The 26926-nt window shown below is 39.3% G+C and overlaps 1 protein-coding gene across 1 annotated transcript in view; it reads left to right on the forward strand.

The window, feature by feature from the left end:
- TM9SF3 (transmembrane 9 superfamily protein member 3) overlaps window positions 1-26926 on the forward strand; it is a 236461-nt gene that overhangs the window by 162964 nt on the left and 46571 nt on the right. The gene's annotated exons all lie outside the window — the stretch shown is intronic.

Raw genomic sequence — 26926 nt, forward strand, 5'->3', positions numbered from 1 at the left:
AACGAAACCATCGCAAGAGGTTGTCGCTGACCCCAAGTCTATGCAACTTGGCAATCGCGATGGCATGGTTTAGCTTATCGAAGGTAGCTGACAAGTCGGTGTATATGACGTCTGTTTGAGTCCTCTCTGCCATGCTTTCCGTAAGATACGATGTCAAACACAGCAGATTTGTGGAAGTAGAACGACCGGAAGTGAAGCCGTGTTGATCACCACTTAGATACTGCTAACAATGAGAGAGTAGAGGATCCATGATGACTAACTCGAATAACTTCGAAACTGCGCTCAACGACGTAATTCCACGATAATTGACCACATCCCGTTTGCTGCCCTTTTTGTGGATAGGAAACATATGTGCGAATTTCCAACAAGATGGAAATGTACCACTCGAGATGGACAATCGAAATAGGTGAAGCATGGGCATCAGCAAGCTGGCGATATGCTTTTTCAGGAATACGGATGGAACGCCATCGGGTCCTGGATTGAAGGACGACTTGAGTTGTGATGCGGCAGTGGAAATCATCTCGACGTTGACATCCATCGCACCCAGTGTTTGACCGTACAGTGGAACATTACTAGCTGCTAGGGTAACGTGTTCGTCAGTTAATCTCTCATTCGTGAAAACACTGGCGAACTTCTCAGAAAACAAGCGACAGATCTGCTGAGGAGTGGAAGCAACTGCTCCATTCAACACCATTGAAGAAGGTAGGCCGGATTCCTTGCGCTGCTCATTTACGTAATTCCAGAATGACTTCGGGTGCGACTTGAGTTTCCTCTGAATCCCTCGTTGATATCGCGAATAGCATCGACGGCTAACTCGCTTGAACTCATAATTGAGCCTAACGTAGTGACGTTTCAGCGAAAGCGTACGATACTTAGTGAATTTTCTTAATGTGGCTCTCTTGGTCGACTTCAACCTACGCAGTTCACTCGTCTGCCAGGGAGGATGAGAAATTTTACGATGAACTCTTTTCGGAACGTGCCTGTCAATGACATAAGCCAAGACATGTGAAAATGTTTGCGCAGCGGTTTCAACATTATCAGGATCGAGGATGCTCTCCCAATCTATACTAGATAGCACGTTGACGATACTACGGTGATCGGCTTTCCGGAAATCGTATGACACGGTCGTGGAAATGTCGTCAAAGACCCGATCGTGATTGTCAGCAACAGTGACAACCAAGGGAGGGTGATGATGTACTTGCTTTACTAGTGGAGAAGGTGCCGTGGAGATGAAAGGAGCGGTGTCCTGAACGCTAACGAAGCAGAGGTCCAGGCTACGGTTGTTTTCGTTGACTACGTGGTTTATTTGAGATAGTGTTGCTGTACTATAGCAGTCAAGAAGGCTAACTGATCCTGTATGAAATACAGAGTGTACAGGGTCTGGGTAGAGAAAGCCGCTGTAAGATGGTTTCCAGGAAACACCGGGTAGATTGAAGTCACCCAGAACGATTATCTCATCAGTTGGTGTCGCACTCTCCATTATGGTGAAAACGGACCGGCAATGGGTATCGATAAGTTCCTTGTCACGAACCCGGTCAGGTGCAATATACACCGCACATAGGTACAGTGTGCGATCGCTCAGTTCTACGGCCACCCAAACTTGTTCCACACAGTTCCACAAGACGTTTTCAATAGCTCTCGCCTTTAACCCGGAACGAACTGCCACGAGAACACCACCTCCAGTAGATTTCCGACTGTTTTTCGGATTTCTGGCACAGCGGAAAACCTCGTATTCGGATCCGAACACCTGGATGGAAAGCGTTCGAGAATCGAGCCAAGTCTCGACAAAAACGATGACATCGTAGCACCGGTCCGATACAGCTAGGTGGTAGTCAAGAACCCCAGAATTCATTCCGCCTACGTTTTGGTAGTAGAAAATGACGTCGTGTTTACTACGGTCGGTGGTCGCACGAGGTAAGGCGTTTTCCCTGGAAGTCATGGAAATATCAGGTGGCGAATGGACATGAACAATCTCAAGTGGATACTCGCCGTAGTGAGTAGGTTGGAAGACCCCCTCTCCACATCCAACCACAGGCCCGGAACGACTATGAAGATCGGAGGCGGCAGATGGCAGGACTGGGTCAGAGGGATTGGGGGCTTCCACAATGCTTTCTACAGCGCGTCCCAGGTTCCAATTAACAGGAGTAGAAGCATTTCCTCGATCGGTGACATCCAGAGTGCTGAAATTCAACTCGGCATCAGGCAGCGAATGTTCAGAATAATATTTGTACTTGCCTGACATAGCAAGTTGGAAGACCCCCGATCCACATCTAAGCTCAGGGCCGGGACGACATTGATGTACGCTGGCAGGAATCGGCACGACTGAGTTAGAGGAACCGAGGACTTCCCAAGTGCTTTCTACGGTGCGTCCCGGTTGAAAATACTCATCGTTCGTTCCTGCGATGCGTCTATTTGTCCGAAGTGCAGCAGCAACAGGATTCACTTCATCATGGTCCGGACAGCTAATGAGAACCTGGGTGCGGGAAAACTCGTCACGCAACGAAAAGCTCGAATCAAAACAGTACTTGCCTGTGCAAGCATGGTGGAAGACTCCCTTTCCACCACCAACCACAGCACCGAGACGGCTGTGATGAACGGAGGCTGCGATATGCCGGACTGGGTTGGGGCGATTGGGAGCTTCCATCAGGCTTTCTACGGTGATTCCAAGTGGGTGATAATTCCGCGTACTTGACAATCAGTACTTTTATGCAAATTGGTTCAAAAAGCCAAATGCGTGTAATTCTAAATGTCCTGTAGAATTACAAAGTGAGCCCATCTAAAGCCATTCATGTAAAATTCCAGTGACGTTTAATTTTACATGCATGTAGTAATAACTTTAAAAACCAATTTAATTTTACATGAATATGCATTAAACTGCCAATGAATGTATGGGAAAAATTTGACCATCAAATTTCGCTAACAAACCATACACAAAATGTTTATTGCCTCGAAAAATTGACCCTATGCAAAATTTAAGCTCAATCGCACATGATTTAGGGGTGGCGCAAACGCGTCAAAGTTTGACTTTTTTCACTCTCTAAAATCTCCCAAATTCCAAAACGCAACATGATGATATTTTCAGATACATGCGTTTGGTAAAAAAGTAATGGTTTTTACATACCTATTTTGATTTTGGACCACCCTAATGAAGAATAATTGGACCACCCTAGTGAATTATTTCGTATTAGATCCTAAATGGTGGTTTAATTCGATATATAAGCAGGTTGGAGACAATTGTGAACAGTTTTAGAAGCCGACTCATCAATCTTTTATATTCTATATATAGAACTCATGAAAAAAAGTCGATTTCCGAAAAAAAAAATTTTTTTTGAGATAACACCAAATTTTGACGTTTCATGCATTTTTTTTTTTGGTTTCCTTGGGGGCCCCTTGGGAGATTTTCGAGAGTGAAAAAAAGTCAAACTTTGATGCGTTTGCGCCATCCCTAAATCATGTCCGATTGAGCTCAAATTTTGCAGAGGGTCATTTTTCGAGGCAATAAACATTTTGTATATGATTTGTTAGCGAAATTAAAAATTACCATTTTCGCTGGTAGTCTAATATGCATGCTCGTTTTATGTGCATGTAAATTCGTGTAAATTAACAAAATAATTTTAACTGTGTTCCCTCAATTCTACAATTTCAAAAATTTATCATGCACACTTAGAAAAAATCATGTAAATTTAGGTGCTCTGAGACTGACATATACGAGCGTCAATTTTGACATAAATTTGAGTCATAACAGACGCGAAATATAATTCAATCAAACGTATTTTTCATCGAGCAACGAAATTTTCAGTCTCGGAGCATTTAATATTACATGACATGTTTGTTTACGTCTCATCTGTTACGTCAAAGACGGATTCCGTCACTTGTAAAATTAGTTATTTCTAAGTGTGTGGTCTACAATGAAAAAACAAATTAAGAACCTAACTTTTTTTGCCAGAAGAGATAGAAAAATAGGGTAGAGAACTACTTCGGCCTAATCGCGGATTTTGGGCCTATCGAGCAGAAAACTTCAAATAAATCCATGATTTCAGAGTTAATAAGTCAATTATGCGTCTGGTACGATACTTTAGTTAATAAGCTACGGAACGAAGTCAATGAGAACGCGTGATATGAAGGTTTGCACCCATTATTCCCAAAAACAAAAGAAGCGCTCCGACCTAATCAATTTTTATCTTCATCTGATAGGCCGAAGTGAATTCATTGGCGTTTCAATGGCGTTTCAATGCATTAGACCGAGTTTAGAATCCGTAGGCCGAGTTTGGAATCAAGAAGCAGTGTTAGACTTTTGAAAATATCTCAACGATTGGTTTCTCTTTATCAAATCTTACGGTATGTACGGAAAGGTAAATAAATTTGGAAGCCATCAGTAATAATAGCAGTCCGTTTGTGCGGACTGTGCTTAATAGGCCGGAAATGGGGTAGTTAACCCTACTACTTTTGACTGCATATAGAGGAGAAGGTGGCACGTGTGATTGGTGGTTTTCTCGCTTTCCGAGAAGTTTTAGAATCGAGAAAAAAAAAACATGGTTCATCGGGACCGGGAATTTGTGGCATCGCGAGTGATAATTTTAATTTTAGTTTATTTACGCGGTAATGATGTTGGTTCACTCGCAACTATTTTTGAAAAAAAAAATCGAATCGATCGAAAGTGTACTAAAAGTGCTCCTAAACGTGTTTCGCAATTGGATGTGGTGAAATTCGTGCATTCCCGGTTGATTGTGGAAATTCCGTATCACAAAATTGCCCACCGATTCCTTTTTTGCCGTTCGACGACGACGGGTGTGCTTTCGCGAGAGTTACGTTTATTGGATCCGTTTCTTTGCACGGATGTCTTTTTTTTTTAACTAGCGTAAGTGTGCCTGCGATTGCCTCCCGGGAGACCGGTTCACCGTGTTCGAATGTCACGCTTTCATCGTGTAGTTCTATCGAGAGTCTCGTCACCGTGTGTGAATTTGAACACGGTCCGGTTGGCAAATTAGCCGGGCAAAGTACTGATAATGTGTCCGTCGCGAGTTTTGGTGGTGATTCTGTGGTCGACGTTGCCGTGAATCAGCAAGTTTACGGCTTACAAAAGTGATCGTCTGCTGGTCAGTGTAATGCCGTGGATACACTTGTATGGCAAACTTTAAACATGAGCATTATTTATATAATAAATTATGAACACATCCCTGGTTTGGTTCTGATTTCGGCGTTGGTCGCGAGTTGATTCGGCCGGTGAGGAGCTGGCGTCGCGAGTGATTGGTGATGGAAAGTGGTTGCAGTCCTTTTTTCTCTGCTGAGTATAATTCGTGGTTGATGGGGTTTGCTCTGTGGGAGGGGCTGTATGTCGTGCATAGATGGCTCACAGCGATTCACACAGCTACTGAATCCGATCAGTAGCGGTGCGGTTTTTTCCATCATCTTCGGTGAATGAACGGTCATGTGGGCTGCAGCTCGCTGCTTGCAGGCAGCATTTTTTTGTGTACTGGAGAACATTGTTCAACACTACGCGTCGAAAGCACTGCTACTGCTGCTGCTGATGATGACCGACCAGACACCACCACACACGGTGATTGAATAAGCACCGTTCAGTGAGACCGGATGGAATTCTATTTTGAAATTTGTGTTAGGGAAAGTGCTTTTTGCAGACAATCGGTGCTAATTTTGATCACCATTGCAACAGTTGGACATTTGCGTAATTTTCAATAGTGACCTATTGAAAATTGATAAAGTGTCCATTTTAGCAGATTTGTAGAGAAATTTTGACAGGGTTATAAGTGGTCAAATCCTGACCACTTTTCGTAACGCGATCGATTTTTATTTTTCGAAATTGCACCTCCAATATGTTGCTGAAAGACGTAATCCTAAAGAGTAAAAAAAGAGTAGTTGATATTGAGTCCAGGTTTGCCACCTTCTCCTCTATATGTATGTAAGGTAGTCATCATCTCTTCGAAGATCTTGTCTTGTATGCAGCTCCACTTAATAGCAAGATCAATTTGAGTTACCGATCTGAATTCACAATATCGCTGTATGAAGGGCCAAAAACGAAGGTGCGGACCCGTAAGCAGAGACACTTACGCGAAATCCACGGGAATTTAAGAATCTCCTTCGAACGATACGATCCAACACATCGAATAACGCAATTTGCAATACTTATTAAGATTCCTACAGGATGATTTGTGAAGAACGGTGCGTCAATCTCACTGAAACTGTTGGAGTAGAATTCGCACTACCACAATCGAATCGGTAGGACAAAGAAAATGATATTGTTTATTCCCTCCTAGACTCGGGCTGTCAATCGTACCATCGTCCAGTTCCAGTTTGAATGATATCCTGATGCTCCCTCCCAATCCAGTTTTTATTTATATAATGAAAATATATGTAATGGAGATATGAAATAAGGCTTGTACTCGAAAAAAATGCACCATTTTTATCCGTGTGTAACTTTTTTATTCGTGGGTAAAAATTGATGAAAATCTGGGTATAACTAGTTTGGAGTGAATTGTTTACATGTGCAAAATTTCATAACAATCGGTTCAGTGGTTATTGAGATGTCATCGAAACAAGAAGAAAATCGCCGGAGAATTTCTCACGCCGTTATGGAAAATCCGACTGCGACCATGAGATGGATCGGAAGACAACTGGGAATCACCCATACAACTGTGTCTCGGGTGGTAAAATCGTTTAAGGAGTCCCAGACGACAAAGCGGCGGACTGGAAGTGGAAGAAAATCGAAGACAGCTGACCCTGTGAAGGCCCGGAAGATGTTGGATTATTTCAAGCGTAATCCGAACCTTTCGATTCGCGACGCGACTCTGAAGGCAAAGTGTTCTGCCTGGTCCGTTCAGCAAACCATGAAACGAGCTGGGCTTCGTGTATTCAAGGTCCGGAAGGCACCGAACCGGCGTGATCATCGAAACACGGCGGGCAAATTCCACGCAAGGAAACTGTATCGAGAGTGGTTAACGAAACCGATGTGTGTGGTTATGTGACGAAACCTACATCAAGGCAGACGCAAAGCAGATACCGGGGCTGGAGTTCTACGTTGCCAAATCACGGTTTGATGTTCCGGAAGACATAAGGAATGCTCTGGCAGGTCATATGCCAATGCGGTAAACTGAGTAAACCGTACATCACAATGGGTACCATCAACAGCGAAATTTACCGCACCGAGTGCCTTCAGAAGCGTCTGTTGCCCTTCCTGCGGTCCCACGGAGGCGAGACATTATTTTGTCCGGACCTGGCATCATGCCATTACGCGCGATCGACGTTGGATTGGTACAGAGACAATAACGTTGTTTTTGTACCAAAAACCGCCAACCCCTCACCCGGAGATTCGTCCGGTGGAAAGATTTTGGGCCATAATGAAGGCCAAAGTTCGAAAATCGTCCAAGGTGCTTAAGAATGAGCTGGAGTTGTAGAAAGAATGGATGAAAGTGACCAAAAAGGTCGGCTCCACCATTGCACAAAATGTAATGAGGGGTCTTAAGGGAAAGGTGTGGGCTTTCAGCGATGGAAAGGAAATTGAATAAAGTAATAATGCCGAAACATAATCCATATGTATTATTTCATTCCTTGAAAGTTTCAAGAAAATCCGACTTAAAAAAAATTTGGCAAACACTTTTGCCTGGTGCATTATTTTCGAGTACAGGCCTTATATCAGAACATTATGAAATACTGAAAATAAATTTATATGGTTAAATTAGTTGATATTATTCAATGAAAATAACAAATATTTTACATACCATAAGATGTAGCTCTATGTATTCTGAGCTCCCAATATAAGGTGAATTTAACACTGAAATTTCAAGGTTGCATTATGCAAGTAAATATGTGTAGCTCGAATTATACTTGATATTTTTCAAGAATGAAAAAAAAAATAGGATGTATAACTAACAGGGCTAAAAATTAAATTGAAATCCAATCTCATCTAAATGATGTCATGCATGACGAGAAATAAACTGTTAAATAAATAGATGTATATAATGTTATGCATTCTTGTTGCTTGCTCTGCTTCATCAGCTTAATTTTAATTTTAATGAGTAATGCAATATAATTCCACATAAAATCTCCCTGCAATCATGACTGCAAGAAGCTTGAATCCAAGAACTAGTACTAGAACACAGTACAAAACGTCAAATCAGCAGCGCAGCATACTTGAGTTTGGTTTTGGTTATTATGTACAGACAATTCACACAAGGGCGAAGCTCTCACTACTCTTCGCATGTGTGAACTTAACTGGCCACCAAATAGAAGGCCTTCCCAAGTAACAATTCTGGTTTTATGAATGTTGTGTAGACCATGATTTAGACTTGTAGAAAACCTCTATAAAACTTGCAATGTTACTTGGGTTGAGCATCTGAACAACTTTTCCGGAGACAACAGCTTCCTACATGGCTAAATAAAACATATCAATGGTTGAGTTCTTTAAACTCACTATTGAGTTGGTGAGTTTAATTTGTTCTCAAGTTTGTTGCCAAAAAATAAGACAAAACAACATAACAGCCCAAGTAACAATTTGGGTTTTATGAGGGTTCTGTAGACCGTGTTTTAGACTTGTAGAACGCTTCAAAACCTCGATAAAATTTGCAATGTTACTTGGGAGGGGTCTTCCGTGCACCAAGTTAATACCAGCGACAGGCATGATTGTAGTACCGTTGTACTCCTTTAATCCAGTACCGATGAACGAATTTGCAGAAAACCGAACTGATTGTCAAGTACTTGGAATTATCACCCACGCGGAATAACCCGCCTTCACGGTACAGTACACACCCTACATTTCCACCACTGCATCAAAACGATCAGTCAGGATAAAAAAGGAACAACGAGCGCTTTTTTGAATGTTTTATTTTTAGTTTCCATATCATTTTTTTTTTGATTTTCTGGGCAAACCAAAACACACATTCCATCGAATTTTTATATTTTTTTTTGTCATTTTCCACTAAAGAAGCGACTCGAGCTATACGCGGCGGAGAAAAAACTGCTCAAATAATCGGTACGTCCGCCATATTAGCTCTCTCAATGTTTGTTGATTTAAATTTACACGAGCATGTAAAGAAAATAATCGAATAAACGTGTAATTTTATGAAATTTATCTTGCTCTTTTGATGTGCATGATTTTTAATGTAAAGCGATGTAATTTTAAAATGGTTTTGGTTTACATGTTATGTAAAATTCTTTATTTTTTGCTGTGGCGTACACCGGGATCAATACAACCAAACCAATCGGCTTTCCTTACAAAGCACATGCACGATAGTTAGGTATGATTTACTTTTCTTCCATATAATTTTAATATTTTGCTGACACAATGATCATTCAACCCAAAGCCACGCTCAAGTACTGCATGACCGAACGTGCCTGCTTTATCTATTATTTCAACACACTCGCGTAAAAAAGCCCGACTCATCACCATCGAGCAATACACCACAAGCGATCGAGGTCATACCGGAAATCAAAAGGGAATGTGAGAGCAGCACACAAAGCAAAATTGCAGAAGCAATCCCGGAAAAAAATGTCTTCAAACTGAAGCATAATTTAGATGTAAAATTATACGTATCAAAATGTGTTAATTATTTACATCTTTTGTCGATGAAAAACAAATTAAATTAGATTAAACTTTACTCTGCTATGCAAACTCGCACAACAATGTGAAATCTAACGCAATTAATTTATACATTCATGTCAAAAAAAAAATAAATAAAGATTTATTTTTCAAACAACCACATGTAAATTTACATTTTTTTTGCTGTGCTCTATTGTATCATTGCATGAACGTATCTTGTAGGTACCTCGAATGCTTCTACCCCAGGTGGCTAAAGTGTCCTTCCTTCCTTTTCTTTGTGCTCTTTCATTTATCGCATCCTCAGGACAAAAAAAAAACGTATCAGAATAACTGACCCTTCTGCAGATTTCCTTGATAGATGAAACATTGTAGACAATCGAAATCTAAAAGTAGGTATATAACAGATTAACGATGCTTCTTTGCTTCATAAACGGTTGTCTCGCACAAACGAAAAAAAAGTCACCCTACCGCTCGAACAACGCATCGAACCAATATCGAGTCATACCTACATTGCATTGTTGATGATAAACCTCAAAGAGAATCGTTTAAAAGCCAACAGAGGGGAAATGATTCGAATGACGAAATAACACATCAACAATTTGCAACCAACGCCTTTATGTGAATGAGTAACGCCTCATCGGATTAAATCATTGAAAGAGTAAGGCGCGGTTGATGATGATGAGTTACGGAATGTGAAAGAAACAAAATAATTTTAAAATCATCGCGCCTACTAGTGCAGAGCATGTGATTGGAGACATGACGCAGAAAACATATGATTGATAGAGTCAGAAACAACGAGAGAATCACCGGAGAGCCACAGTGAAAAATCCGTTGGGGGATTCCGCGCGTCGTGTTGGTTACTGCATGTGATTGTCTTGTCATTGCAGACCGCACGCAGACAGACTTTTGCCAGTACCGGGCAGCGTGGTGACGTAATGCCGGCGCTAAAATGTGCAATCGATTCGCGAATCACGTAGTCATTTTCAATACCGTGGTAAGCTCTATGGTTTAACTATGTAGTTTTTTATTTGCGAGAACGGCATGACAGTCGGCACGATCCAGTTCTGCAGTTAGCGGTTTATTAGCAAGTTGGTTGGTCGCATGCCAACTGGCAGCGAACTGATGTATGTATGGTATGAATAGCGGTTAGTTGAACTTGCACTTTGGTGACCAGATATGCATGTGTGTGTGTGTGGGATTAGATAGGTACAACGTACAACAGCTGTCACATTGTACTGCACGAGACTTGCATTCATCGATCAGTTCAGTTCGGAACCGGGATGATAAGAAAGAAATAATCGCTTTCCGGTAGAATATCCCATAAATTAGTTATACCATACAGCTTCGAAACTTGAATAGGTTTTCAATGGAATAATGAATATGAAACAGTATTATCTCTTGAATATACTGAAAAGTTAAAAATCTTAAGGGGGTTAGATTTTGATAAGTTCTTTAGTGGAAATGACACTGATGATGACTGCACATTGTAGTCGGAATACGTATCTGTCATGGATGTCACAATTAATTAAGTGGAATTAGATGGAAGATAACCTTCTTTTGCTGTTTTATTTAAACATTCCTGAAGCGGCGCCGGTAGTGTAGTCGTAAGCGTGATTTCCTCTCACCCCAGCAGGGAAGTAAAGCCGTTGGTCCCCGGTTCATGAGTTGATGGGTCGATTGGTACGGTCCAGGTGTGGGAGCTGGCTCCCTGGCGTCGGTAGCATTGGTGCTCAGCACGGAAAACAAATCAAGGATTTTTTTTTAACATTCTGGTAACAACCCAATTGCATTACTTCATCATAAAAACTAGTCAGTTAAACACACAATCCACGCATTTTTACGCTAGGGTATCAACATTTCAAACTGAATATTATGACCCAAACTACAAGAATAACATTTATTTTATCAAACAATTATTGATAAAATACTACAATACTGTATTGAAGTACACATGAGGATATCATGAGCATATCAAATTCAGGATTTGAACACTTTTATTGTGAACGTACATAATCGGATTTCTTAAAGGTTTTGACATATATTAATAAAACATATGTTCCGTTTATGCTTCATAATCAAAGTGTTGAAAATGTACTTGAATAATTTAATTCGATGGATCCAATGCTGATTTTGTGATGTTAATGTAAAACGTGATCTGCTGCACAAAGCTCAAAATGATGCCTAAAATTGTGTATAGTATAATACACTTTAATATCATATGACATGAAGCTTTGTTTTGGTTATGGATATGAAGAGTTAGTACATACAGAAAATATTATCAGAAGCAACTTTGCAGGGGATGCTACTTAAAATGGCATAATCAGCTTTCTAATCTAAAGTAGTGGACCCTAATTTCGTTTCAGCCAATTACATCTAGCTTAACCTGCTTTTTCTGCCATGATAAAATTTTCGACAGCTTAATCAATTGATTTTTTTTTTAGTTTTGATGTTAAATTAGCATGAGAAGGGAAATAAACGTTGGTTGTTCGAAATATGTAATTTTAATTTTCAAACTTATTTAAATTTATTAAGATTTGCTGAAATCTCGGTAGAATTTATATGAGATTGTTCACATTTTTTGCTGAAATTTCAGTTTTACAGTGCCGAGGAATCAGTTTGCTTAAACCGAGGTTTTCGGCAAACCACACAAGTTGTCATTTTTCCCAAACCAAGATCAACGGCAACAATTTGTTTACCGATCCCATTGCCGAGCACTCGGCGGTGCGGATCTCGGCAAAATAAAGCCAAGATTCGGCAAAAAAATCGAAGCGTTGAGTCGTCGAAAACAGTCTTGAAATGCTCTGCCGGGAGGTTAAATTTTTCTCATGGTCTGGACGGGACTCGAACCACGAACGTTGCGATTTTAAGACCTGTGTTTTCTGCACTACTCTATCCATGCTTCGAAACATGGATAGGCTAAAAGTGAATAAGAGCCTATAGTCACAATTCCATGGCGATGCTACATTATTATAGCACAGTATTGAACAGTAGAAAGATACCATGGTCCCATAGAACGTTATTGTATGTTTCTGGATTTGTTCCGCTGGTTCCAAAGCAATGACCGAAACATAGTCCGGTGAGTATGGGTCTTCATCAGACCAGAGCCAAACGTGCCAAACCCACCATGCGAAAAATCAATTCACATGAGAATTAAAAATAAGATCAATAAGAGTCATGATGAGAGACCAGCACCATGTTGGCCACACCCGGACATGTGGTAAATCCTTTTTAAATCAAAATCTATCTAGCGATACATCAAATCACATGAGAATTCAAAGCCATATCTTGGAGGCAAACCCGGCGTAGTGGTTAGAATCCATACCTCTCACGCCAAAGTCACGAGTTCAAATCTCACCCCCAGACAAGTCACGAATGACCCACGAGCGTTAAAGTGACTTTAAAGAAGAAAAAAAAAAGCCATATCCATATGACGGTCAAACCGAGTATCGTAAGAACTATATTGGCCACATCTGGACATGTTATAGATACCCTAGGGAACGTGGACAAAATCTGTCTTGATACAAATCTCATGATGCGATGTGTTGTCTAACAATTTCAATTCTATAGAAGCAATCCTAAAAACATATCTGTGACGTTGTTTTATAGTTTATTGAATGAAATCCTCTTTTTCTAATGGGACTAACTTGCGGTTACTTTTCGCTGTGGGACAATTTGACTTGGTATTGTTTTTCATTTTTCTTGAACAAACCACCTTTTTTCAATAGCACAACTCAAAAAACATAGAAAGATAAACTGAATAATGATACTAACTCAAAACTGATAAAAATGCAGATGGGACTGACTGGCGATTACCGGCAGTATATGCACTTCAAATGTTCTTCCAATGATGATAATATCATCCATGTAGACATGGCATATTTTTCTAAGATGTTCTCTAAGGATATCATCCATCATCTGAAAGATTGATGGAGCATTTTTCAATCCAAATCGTATTTGTTATTATTAAAGAAAAATGCTGTTTTTTTCTATATCTTTTTCGGACATTGGAATTTGACTGAACCTTGAGGACAAATCCAATGTTGTAAAAAAGTTTGCCAATACTGTGGAGGTATTTGAAATGGGATACCTATCACTGGTTGTTTAAGAGTTTAGTTTTCTGTAGTCAATCACCATTCTATATTCCTTCTCATTAGAAGCGTCATCTTTTTTGGCACTATCCATACTGAAGATCTTCAGATTCTTCATATAGATCCTACAATTCTCTTCAAACTCTCTATAGTTCTGATAATAGTCGCTTACATTTCTCTCCATAATTCTGTATAAAATACATTTTTGACATCAGTAAGTCCCTTGGAGTTGGCATGGCGTTCACATCAGAATGGTCCTAACATCTTACTCAGAGTCAGTCAGAGTTGTCTTGGAAGTCTCTTGAAATTTTTCTAGAAGTTAACTTTCCTTTGAGTTCTCGCTACTTCTTAGAATTAACTCCTGAAACTCCTTGATACTCTCCTAAATATTTCTTTCCTATCCAGAATGTCTTTATAGCTCTCTAGAGTGTTCGATTCTTTAAGCTTTCTGCATGGAATCTATTTAATTTATCCTCAAAATACAATTAACATTCGCTCAAGAAATCCTTATTAACTCTCTTCAGAAGACCATAAACTTCTCCTTGAAATTTGCTTGGAATTTTAACGCAATCTAAATTTTCTTCAGAATATTGAAATATTCAAGCTTCAGTATCTTGAAAATTTTCTACAATCTTGAATCATTAGGATTTAAGTATTCCGTATTCGAATTTCAAAATCAAACCCCTCACTTTCCACATTTCAATCTTAAATATGAATCATTGAGTTCAATTGCTTTCGGTAGGTGGTATTCGGGACATTTTTATTGTGTAACTTTAGAAGTGACCACCCAAGTAACAATTTCCAGTTGAAGAAACGCTTTCGTTTTGATTTTGTTCAGCTGCATGTTGAATAATAATTGCACAATGTGTTCACCACAACTTTTATAAAACCCTTGTTTACACTGGTTTGGAGAACCTATACAACTGCAACACAAAGGTGTTGTCTAACGTATTCAGTAAAACGTTTACCCAAAATCAATTTCTTGTTGAAGAAACGCTTCCATTGTGATTTTATTCAACTGCATGCTGAATAATAACTGTACAATTTGTTTATTACAACTTCGGTAAAACTCTTGTTTACACTGGTTTGGAGAACCTGTTCAACTACAGCATTATATGTATACGCGGTATAGGAGTAGAAGCAACTTTTATACAACGTTTATAGATACATATTTAAACTCAAGCTTTATTATTTTGGTGAATGGAGGCGAACCAGCCCAAGGCTGAAAGCCTCCCTAATAAAGATTAATAATAATATTTTGGTGAAAGGTCTTATACAACGTTTGTAGAAACTTCTTGACAGCTGCTTTGAAATTTAGTAGAGAGTAAACCTGAGAGGCGTTTGTTGCGCTCTTTTATGACTCCTAAATAATCATTGTACAGCAAGCGGTGAAAAGCGTTTATAGCACTTTTCAATGACTCCTTAATAACCGTTGTGTAAGTACTCACAATATTCACAGATTAAAATTAGTTTAACAATTGTCGTGGTACGCCAAAATAATTGCTTGTACAGTTTTTATTAATTTAATTTATTTATGCACATTGAAAAAATATGTAATTATGCCATAATTCACATTCTGTGATCATGGAGGAAGTAGTAACAAGCATCTGTTTTTTTTTCCTCTGTTCGGGACATAAAACCACTGCGACCAGTAAAAGCATCTGTTTAATCTTTGATTGATATTTTTTCAATTAATCTCTCTAATCATTAATTGAGAGAATTTATCTAGAAATGTTATCGTTGATTATATGATATATGTCTTAAATTAAGGTTTGCATTTATTAATAACACCTATATATAATTTACCTCTACTCCACCGAGGGTTTCTCGAAGCAAGATTCGAACTCATGATCCCGGATTGCCAGCCGCTTCTGTTTCCATCTGCTCTATTCTTGAATACATATTTTGATCATATGAGAGAAGTATATGAAGCTCATCTTGAGTGACTTCTCTTGCAGTCGAATAATCATTGCCTTATGGTCATATAAACGTGCCTATCACTTGTGCTATTTTTAGCAACAAAATTGTGGTTGGTGGTTGGTCGAACGTAAACAATCATTTAAGAGTGCTCCAAGCAGTTTTTGAAGCTTTTAACCAAATGGCAATACAACTACTTTCTTGTACAACTCTGGAAGCTATTATTCAACGTTTGATCAACTCAGGTGTTGTATAAAAGCTCCCAATTGTTTGTTTTGATGCGTTTATTCCACGTTCTGTATAGCTCTTGTGAATCAGTTTAACTAAGGTGCTATAAAAGTTATCGTAGGTCTTATAAAGCATATAGTTAAACCGAACGTAAACAATCATTTAGGAGTGCTCCAACAGCTTTTAAAACTTTTAATCAAAAGGCAATACAACTACATTCTTGTTCAACTCTGGAAGCTATTATTCAACGTTTGATCAACTCAGCTGTTTTATAAGAGCTCTCAATTGTTTGTTGGGCATAACCATGTGGATAGGTTAAAAAGAGGTAAGTTAGTGTGGGGTCTTCCTTAGCTCAGTCGGTAAAGGCACACCTTCAAAGCAAGACCATGCTGGAGGTGGTTGGGTTCGATTCCTGGTCCGGTTTAGGAAGTTATCTGGTTGGAACATCTGTCGATTTCCCTGGACGTAGAGTATGATTGCACTTGCCACACAATCATACTAATGCAAAAATGGTGCAGGCATCTAAATTTTAAATAACTGTGGAAGTGCATCTAAATCACTAAGTGTAGGGCCAGCATGAAGTTTTTATTTTGCTCCTTTTAATTTGTTTTCCGTACTGAGTACCATTGCTACCTACGCCAGGGAGGCAGATCATACACCTGGACCCTACCTATCGACCCATCAACTCCCCATTTGGAGTCACGCTTACCACTACACTACCGGTGCCGCTATTCGTGATCAGAGATTTTATGCCTCAGAAAATCCCGATGGTGCCGACTGCGATTGAACCCAGGTCTTTTGGATTGTTACCATCCCCGGTACCCAGTCCATGACTTGATGGGTCGATAGGTAGGGTCCAGGTGTGAGAGCTGCGAAACTAAATCAAAAGGAAAAAACAATCTTTATGCCGGCCCTAAACTTAGTGTTCTAGAGGCACTTTCACAGTTATTAATTGAGAGCTTTCGATGCCAGTACCATTTTTGCATTAGTATAATTGGCATTGGCATTGGCAAGTACAATCATACTCATACTTTTACCGACTCAGCTTAGTGAGGACCCAACTAAATAACCACAAAGTTTAAAATATATTTAACAATTTCATTTTAATACTTTGTTATACCCCTAAAGATGTTTTTGAATTCCCCAATAAGTGTATTCCCACGTTTTTGGAAGTTTTTATTTTCTTCTTGTCCAAGATGTGTCATCCAACTACTCCAGAAAGTGTCATCTGCCTTCTCCAGAATTATTCCGGGTTCTTCTGACTTGCTTCAGAGATTTCTTCTAACTACCGTAAGTGGGGGTGACAATGGGCCTGAACAAAAAAAATGTATCCATGCCTTACAACATTCACATTTTAGCATGAAAAACAATTTTAAGTATGTGAATATATTCATCAACGATATAGTTACTACTGTCAAGGAAATAGTTGATTAAAATATATATATCATTTTAATAAAATTAAAAAAAAATAGACCAATGAAAAATCTTATGTGGGGTTACATTGAGCCAACACAGCACAGCATTGAGCACTATTCAAAGATTTTTTACAACACTATTCTAATAAAACAACTGGTCAATGCCCAAGCAGCACACTTCCATCGAAATAAGTTGCTGCAACTTGATTGTGACTGGAATGGGTTGCACACAAGCAACCACAATTGTTCAGTGACAAGTGTGCTGCTAGGGTGTTATCTACACTGAATTCCAGGAGTTCAAGAAACATATTATAGTATTTTTTAACTCTTTATTTGTGTCGGTTGGAAAAGCTATCTAACATGAACTTTTAGCGTGATAATTTATCAGCTAGAAAATGGTCTGAGAAGAGGATAGGTAGATAGTTCTGTTGGAGGCAGTATGAAAATTGAATAGAAGTTGAAAATGAGCGATAGGCAAAGAAGTGTGCATTTGACTTTGTACTGTTGCATTAATGGCCCAATGCAACAGTACAAAGTCAAACGCACACTTCTTTGCCTATCCCGTACGATGTACGCGGAGATTTGAAGTAGGAAGCTCTAGGCTTTTGTGGAAATATAAGAAGTTGAATTTTTTAAGCGTTGGGAGAAATCTTCCATTTTTGTAAATAAGAATAGAAAATATCTAAACTTGTCTGCAGTCTGCTGCAAATAACGCGAAGACTTCTTTCTTTTGCATAAATGCCTGTCATCGGTGAATAAAGATTTGTGGCAACCCTGAGGCAAATCAGGGAGGTCAGAAGTGAAAATGTTATACAATATAGGCCCAAGAATACTACCCTGAGGGACTCCTGCTCTAGCAGGTAGTCGATTAGATTTGGAATTTTGATAATTTTCCTGCAGACTACTGTCAGTTAAATAATTTTGAACTAGTTTCATAATACAGAGTGAAAATTTCAGTGTTCACTCGGCTGTCGACAGAAGCAGACCACTCTCAATGCGTGTCACGCAATCGTTTGTTTACTCGGCAGCAACCAATGTGTGGTCCTCATTGTTCTTCATCAGCAGTTTTTTCAGTCGATGCGTCGTCGACTTTGGAAAGCAACCGTTTCGTGATGAATGTGTGAGTGCTGACCACGTTTTGCGTCCATTGCTGCAATGGAAGTGCTCTGACCCCCGTTGGTGAATCTGCCATACAATGAAACCACTGGAAGCGGCTCCCGTTCTGGTGGAGGAGGCTTATTGGATAGCGGAAGATAAAATGTTTATTGTGTTGTACCTTTTGACTATAGTTTTAGGATGTATTTTATAATGAACAAGAATCCTCGGCTCTTTAAAGTTAATTCGGTTGAGCCTTATCAAATAAATGAATAAACAAAAAAGAGTGAAAATTAAACTTTTTCAATTTAGCAATCAAACCTTCATGCCAAACACTGTCGAATGCTTTTTCTATGTCTAGAAGAGCAACTCCAGTTGAGCAGCCTTTAGATTCTGCAGCTTTCTCTAGCTAATAAAACATCACACTAAAGCTTCATGTTGGATAGCCAACCAGCTCTGAAAATCGTAAACTTCACGTGTGAAGTAACAAAAATGCTTTGGATATATAGTTTTCCCGTTTTCACTTTAATTAACTGGATAATGCTTTGGGAATTAGTAATAACCTGTTGTCATTTAGTTTTCTTCAGTAGCAGTTAACAAAGCAGTAAAGATTTTTTGTCGACAAAACTAAAATTCTGGGTTCTTCAATTGGGCGGGGCAATATGCCCCATCAATCAACTAATATTTCTTTTTTGACGCGGGATCACTTCAAAAAAGCTGCAACTTTGTAACGAAATATGATAGAGACCTGACATTTCCTGACTTTTGCTGTCAAAAGAAGTTTTCGGTGACATCTAGGAGTGGCGCTACAAATAAGTAACACATTGTGCATTAGCGGGTCAAAAAAGGACCCAGACTGCAACTCGCTCCCAAAAATCTATTTTTGATCAGATTCTTGATCTATTGGCCTCAATGAAAGATAATGATTCCTAGAATGGCACCCTGTCCAGGATTTCTCCAATTCGGCCATATAGGTTATATAGGGCACAAAAGGACACTTCCTAAACCTCATGTACTGGAACCGTCTGATTGCTCAACATGTATGATTTTTCAACCAGAAGTAAATAGATATCATACCATGGACCGAAAGGTGGATTTGGCCACATCCCCACATCTGGACATCCGGACGCGATTAAGGTAGAAAATTACACTTCCAAAGCCTCATGTACTGGTATCTTACTACGGCTCAAAATTTATGATTTTTCATCCAAAAGTAAATAGACATCATGCCATGAACTCTTAGCTACAATTACCCAAAATTATCGGTAAAAAGTTATCGGTATTTTTTACCGATAAAAAACGTTACTATTTACTTTAAATAGGCTATTTTTTCTATAAACTAGGTAATTTTTAACGTTAATTATTGGTAATCCATTATTACCGATAATTTAGGTATGTGCACTTTCTTCGATTATCGGTAATTTCTACCGATATTTAGGCATTTTTTACAGACTTTAAGGTATGTGCATCTTAGTGTGTACATATTCATCTTTCATTTGAGGCCAATAGATAAAGAATCGGTTCAAAAATGGATTTCTGGGAGCGAGTTGTAGTCTGGGTCTTTTTGACCCTCTAGTGCACAATGTGTAACTTTTTCTTAATGCATTAGGAAGGTTAAATTTGCTTACCAAAATGGCTTAAAAAATTACACCAGAAGAGAGTATTATTTTGATTATTTATTTGCGACGATTGACAGCGGTGAAACTTGCACAGCAGACTTGTCCCATTAAATACTTGGATTGCCCATCAGTATTGTATTTATATTAAACCTGAATTCAAAGAAGAAGCCGCGCTTGAAATCTGACGAGCTTATTATTGCCTTGCGACCCGGTTCTCCGAGTTCAGAATGCCACACTTTCGGCGTGTAGTTCAATCGAGAGTCTCGTCACCGTGGGCGAGTTTGAACCCGGTTCTTCTTATTCTTCTTCTTCTTCGCATTTCAAGCTTATATTGCTTATCGCATATTAGCTTATTGCGTGCTTTCAACTTAGTGTTCTAGATGCACTTCCACATGCATTAATTGAGAGCTTTCGATGCCAGTACCATTTTTGCATTAGTATAATTGTGTGGCAAATTCAATCATACTCTCACACCCAGGGAAGTCGAGGCATTTTCGAACCCGAAAAATTCCTAGACCGGACCGGGAATCGAACTCAGCTACCTCCAGCATGGTCTTGCTTTGTAGCTGGGCCTTTACTGACTGAGCCCGGTCCGGTTGGTGAATTAGCCCGGGAAATTGCTGATAATGTGTACGTCGCGAGTTTAGGTGGTGACTCGGTGACCGACGTGATGATTGTGATTTTACACGTATCACAATACCTAAATTGAAAATTTTCCCCAACTTGTGCGGTAGACAAATGCTGAACAGTTTAGATTATACGACCTACTTAATCGGTCTACCCGGATTATTCGGAGGACCAGGATATGGTCATTTGATCCCAAACTATAAATTCCATTTTAAGTACGCTTTAACCTCGTGATTCTGAACAAACAACAGTTCTAGAACAATTTTTATAATGTGGTCACTTTATTGATCAATCCAGATTATCCAGAGAACTAGAATATAGCCACTATACCCCAAAATATAGTTTCCATATTAAATACGCTTTGATCTCTTGATTCTGAACAACATAGAAAAAAATTGCATGGTTCTAGGACAATTTTTATAATGTGACCACTTTATCGGTCAATCCAGATTATCCGGAGAACCAGAATATGGCCACTATACCCCAAAATATATTTTCCATATTAAATACGCTTTGATCTCTTGATTTTGAACAACATAGAAAAAATCGCAAGGTTCTAGGACAATTTTTATATTTAATGTGGCCACTTTATCGGTCGTTCCGGATCCTCCTTTAGACCAGTAGAGTTTCCCTCAGGGCATATTTGGCATATTTACTTAGCACTATTAATTTACAGTAATATACGTTAAATAAAGTGTAAAATTATGTCGATAGATAGTGGCATTTCCTACTTTACCGGGAATTCGGGTTGATCCCGGCTCTCTATCTCGGTTCGCAAAAATCTCCGGTCAACCACCACCACTCGATTCAGCAGAATTTTTCCTTTGAGAATATGTATAACATGTTGACTGAAACCGTTTGGCAGCCGAGATGTTCAATTTAGTCGAGGTTTTGTCAATTTTTGCCCACTGTGCAATGCTGGGATTGGGAGGGGCCCAATTGAAGAGATTTCGATGGGGAGAATGAAATTGTCAACTCCTTGTTGTTAACATCTCGTGGAAAAGGGCGGGCTCTTCTCTACACTCATCGGGGTCTCCATCTGTCGGACGGCCCTGTATTGTATGATCATGTGGCTGGCAGTCGATTCTCTACCATCCCGTGGAGGCGTATAGGTGGATTTACCTATCGGAGGTTATTAAGCTTGATCAAATCAAACAGTGAGGAGCGCCCAGTTCTATCGGACTTAATTTCCGTGCTACAATGAGTGGTAGACAATTATCATACATACATACTGAGCAGAAGATCGTGGGTTGGAACCCAAGCCCCTTACACTACTGAGCGTAATGAAATTCAGTTTAAAAAAACGGGTACGTAAAAGAAGTAATATTTGAATTTTAGGAAAGACGTGTTGATTGGAGATCTATATAAAATTATTCTCAAAAGCAGTTGTTGTCGTCATCGGTGAGGTCGTCGCCGTGATTGAAACATAGTAACAGCAAATTTAACGGAAACTTGAAAGTATTTTGTTTTATGATATAAGAAGCTTGGTGGCCTAGTGATGTCCGATTTTGCTTACTGAGCAGAAGACCGTGGGTTCAAATTAGCAATGGGCGATCTTGGATAGAAACACAAAAGATCGATTCTTTTGGTTCGATTAATCGATTTTTTTAATCGATCTCCGACACGACAAAAATCGACTGGATCGATCCTTTTCATTCGATTTTCGTTTCGATCCAACAACAAAAAAATATCAGTGCATTCGCATTTGCAATTTAATATAGACCTGCACCTGGAGTCTTCAGCTCAGGCTCGGGCAGTTAAAATTGTGTCTGAGCAGATCTATAGTATCGAAAGAGTATACGATGATTGCACACATCTGTCGCCCTACCAAAACCAACCGGAGGCCTATGGGATATTCATGACGAAATGGTACAGAAACATTCACTTCACTAATGTTTTTTAGACCTGGATCGCCATGGGAGCATATCGGCAGAATTACAAAATGTCTTGCATCAGCCTGTTTTCCCATGTTCCGTCGATCATTTTCGATGATGGGAGAAAATCCGTAGTGTATATCCCGATGTAAACCCCATTATTGCTCGAGACTATTTATCAAGAATGGTAACAAGTGTTCCGTCAGAGAGGCTATTCTTCAAAACTGGTGAAACCACACAGAATCGATATCGGCTCAATGCAAAACGCATGGCTCAATTAGCTTACTTGGGATCCCTCTCGGATGAGTTTTGGGATATCTGAATTAAGTACTTTCCGTGCTTATCTGCTTCTACACTCCGACCATCTTATCGTTTTGTTTGATATGTTAATCTTTCGCTTGTTAAATCGTTTATATTATTAAAAAAAAAACGAATATAATAACCTGTTAAATCACTTACATATTCAAGAGCAAAAACATCCACATGTCAAATGAAATCAAAATAGTCATTTATTGAGTGCGGCAGGGTAATTTCTGAAAAAGGGATTATACCATCTGTTTTCTGTTTATGGCCGTACGACTGCGCCCATTCATTTAACATTCGGCGGCTCTTTATCCAGGATTCGCTCCTCAAGCCATGGTAGCGGCTTTCAAAGTTACACACCTGTGTATTATCCTTATGGGCGGAGTTGCAGCGCGCTTCGACCGTCACCAAATGAGAATTTAACATAAGCGCGACAATACTATATTCTCACGTAGACCATCCGGTAAAGAGTTCGATCCGCGGTACACGGTAAAGACCGTAAAGCATGGAGGTTGTAGCATCATGGTTTGAGCTGTTTTTGTTTGAGTAGGTCCCATTTTCCTTATTAATTCCATCATGACCAGATTTGAATACAAAGAAATCATGGAGGAGGTTATGCTCCCTTTTGCAGAAGAGAACATGCCTCTTATATGGCATTTTCAGCAAAACAACGATCCGAAACACACTTCTAAGTATGTAAAGGAATGGTTTCATGCAAACAAAGTGTCGGTTATTTCATGGCCTAGCCAATCTCCTGACATCAACCCCATCGAAAATTTATGTAACGAGCATAAAAGAAAGATCAAGCATTTTCAAATAAGGATCAACTATGGACCACATATGCTTATGCTCATATATTAAGCCTGAATTCGAAGAAATTCAAAGGGGGCGTTTGATACCTTCCTATCCTGCTGTTGTTTTAAGAATTTGTATTTCAAATCCGGACGATCCATTTCCACATTTCAAATTGTTTCATACTCTTTAGGCAGCCGATATTAATTAAATTCGAAGCAAAATCACAAAAAGTTGCGTAACTCAGCGAGTGAGTAAAATTTTCCTTGAAGTTCCTCATGTTTGAGCTGATTTTTTAAGAAAATAAAAAAAAACACTCCCTCACTGAGTAACCCCACTCTTAGCAATTTTGAGTCGAATGTGATTTAATTTTGAGGTACTCTCATCGGCCGTGTGTAAATGTTGTATTCATCTGGCCATCAAGTGTTGCGCGATGTGACTTCAACGCCTTCTATTCGTCAAACGTGGAAGCTTTGCGTGTAGCATAGTGTTGCATTGCATGTATCTACGGGGGTTGGCATTGCAACAATCAACTATCGCATTGTTGAGGTGGTTTTAAAATATTTAATGGCTCATTCCGATTGCACTCAATTCTGTTTTTAAGCGATTTTCATTTATTCGGTAATCTTCATGCAGGATGGGTAGAGCATTTTCAATACCATCATGTCTTCCTTTGATTTCTTAGTGTTTTTTTCAAATAATTGAGGCTGGAAAAAATCACATAAGGCAGAATTTAGTGTAAAAGTATGACGGATTTCTACTAATGATAAACTGGTTTGAATTCCATGTTAGATTTTTGTAAATTTAAATTCAAGAACCATTCTATGGATTTCAACAACTGAAGTATATTGCGCAACATTTATGTGATTTTACGTATCAATAAAAAAAAGTTGATACACCTATGTCAACGTTCTAAATAATAATTTTTAATTTTCTCGATTATATATCAATTGACTAAAAGTCGTTTACTTGTGGGAGAAACGCTTAGAATTTTCCCTTTGTTTGAGATATTTCAATCAGAAATCGCTGTCACTAGCGAGGCACTATTGAATGTGTTTGATACCCATTAAATATTCATTCGATCTGGCTGTTCTCCGAGTGATAGAATTCATCATTGAAAAGGTCACTTTCCGGGCTTTTATTTTATTTTTAGAGGCATACAATGCGATATACGAAACGAAAATGACAGATATTAAAAAAAAATCTACCTCAATGAATGAACGAATTGTGTTTGTTCTATGATGTGATTTTAACGGGTTTTCAATCGCTACGTTACCACAATAAAGATAGCCTGCCTGCTGATGGAATTGAATGGCGTTGCGAAATGGAGAGGATGCTAACTATTTTCCAACCTATGATGAATAATCCCACCTAAAGATGGAAACATGCACACTTCAATGTTCCAGCCATCGTTCAAAATTCAAACAGTGGCCAAATATTAAGTCATTTATAAACTTCCCTCGTGCGTCAAAAAGCGCACCAGAAGCTAACGACCAACACAATTATAGATGGAAATATTACGATGATTTAGACCAATTACAGGAACATAAATGGGGGAAAAAAGTCTCACCCAGCCAAAAGAACGAAAGCAGAGGCAGAAACTGAACAAAACATCACAAAACAACAACTAAAAAAAACAGTCCCGGAGAGTGCCGAAATAAGGCATGAAAACTGAAGATGTTAAAAACACATAAAAATATACACAACAAACATAACGCGCTAATCAAAAGATCGCACTGACGACTGCGCGCTGTGACTGCAGAGTGAATTCACACGGACAGGCGACGGCGGCGGGAGAGACAGCATAAGAAAAAGAGTTGTTCCTTCTCAGACGTTGGCAAACGATGCGCATGATGATTATTACCTTCCTCGCTGTTCATCAGTACCTAGTGCAACCCCGCCGCCAAACCGATATAGGTGATGAGTGCTCCGGATGAAAAAAAAAAAAATCAGGGGTTTCGTGATTTCGCAACAAATGAAGAGGATGCTCTTGCGTCAAAGTAAAGAGCGGTGGATTTGTGGCCTTTAATTTCCCTTTCAGCGCACCGGTGAAGATTTGGAGCGTTGGATTGATCAAGTTGGAACGAGCCGCGAGGAAGTATTGATTGAGTCCATCTAGGCATATGACCAGATAGAATATCATTGTCTTATCGGTAAAGCAGGTCAGATGGGGCAATGGAGTTGACGAATTCTCTCAAATGGTGGCACCAATGCTTAAATAATACTTACAAAACGACACATTTAGGTGACGGTTGCTCCAGTCAGAAAATGTTTAGATGATTTAGATGTTTGTATGATTTTTTGCAACCAGGCAAATGTCGGGATATTGAACAGCAAATAATATTAATTATTATATTTAAAAAATCTTTTAGTAAAAAAATCTTTGGTAGAAACTTAGAAAACCAATTTTAATAATCACTGTAGTAAAATTAATTTAGGCCGTATGGCCAATTAGGGAAGAGCTAGTGTCATAGCTGGCACACTTCCCATGGTTCTTTGACACATTAAATTACATCACAATAAATTACTGGTATGGAATAAATATTATAGGAGAAATGGTTCTAATATTGGCCTATGGATCTAAGATTGTGCCCATCGCTAAAAATCTGCTATTTATCAATTTTATCTAGATGAACGCGTCTTTGGGATGGTACTAATGGATATATTTGGTCGCTATTGAAAATTCAGCCAATTTCTGAATTTATGTATGGGCTCAAATTAGTGGCATTTAGGCCGACATTACATCCATCTCCCCATTGAATTATATGAACTAATTAATTCGGATATTGTAATAATCACTCATCGATCTAAATAATAAATACCTTGTTTCCCTGATTCTAAGTTCGGAGGCACGACAAAAAAGGTCGCCTGGAAGAGTAAACAGTCGAGTTGTTTCCCCATCCAGTGATCCTATATAAGGCGGTGGCCTTCGACGCGGCATTCATGCCGAAGTAGGCTTCTCGGCTAACAGATTTCAAGCATTCCGGAAAAACTACCATCGTGTTGAATGGGATCGGTTCCAGCACTGTGTACATCCGGACGCCCCCGAAGACGTTGACCCATGCCTGCGTTCCTTGGAGGAGGCGATATACCAAGACAGGGAACAACACGTGCCAGTATCCAGACAGGTGAGCAATACTCTGAACCTTTATAGTCCCACAACAAACTGTATCAGACTCCATAACACCATGCGTAGGCTTTACCAACGTACTGGACTGCCTGCCTTGAAGACCCATTTTTATCAGTGTAACAAAAATAATCCAAGCCAGGATGATGGCCCTCAGAAATGAGGACTTTAGTAACAAAATGAACTTTCTCCCAGATTGTGCTAAGCCCTTCTGGAAGCTAACCAAAATCCTTAAAAATAAGCCAAGACCCATTCCCGCACTTGTGCCGTTCAATCAACTCAATGATTGAG

Source organism: Ochlerotatus camptorhynchus, unplaced genomic scaffold (genome assembly GCF_037179485.1).
Source record: "Ochlerotatus camptorhynchus isolate MF236.1 unplaced genomic scaffold, CSIRO-AGI_Acam_v1.1 ptg000082l, whole genome shotgun sequence".
NCBI lineage: Eukaryota > Metazoa > Arthropoda > Insecta > Diptera > Culicidae > Ochlerotatus > Ochlerotatus camptorhynchus.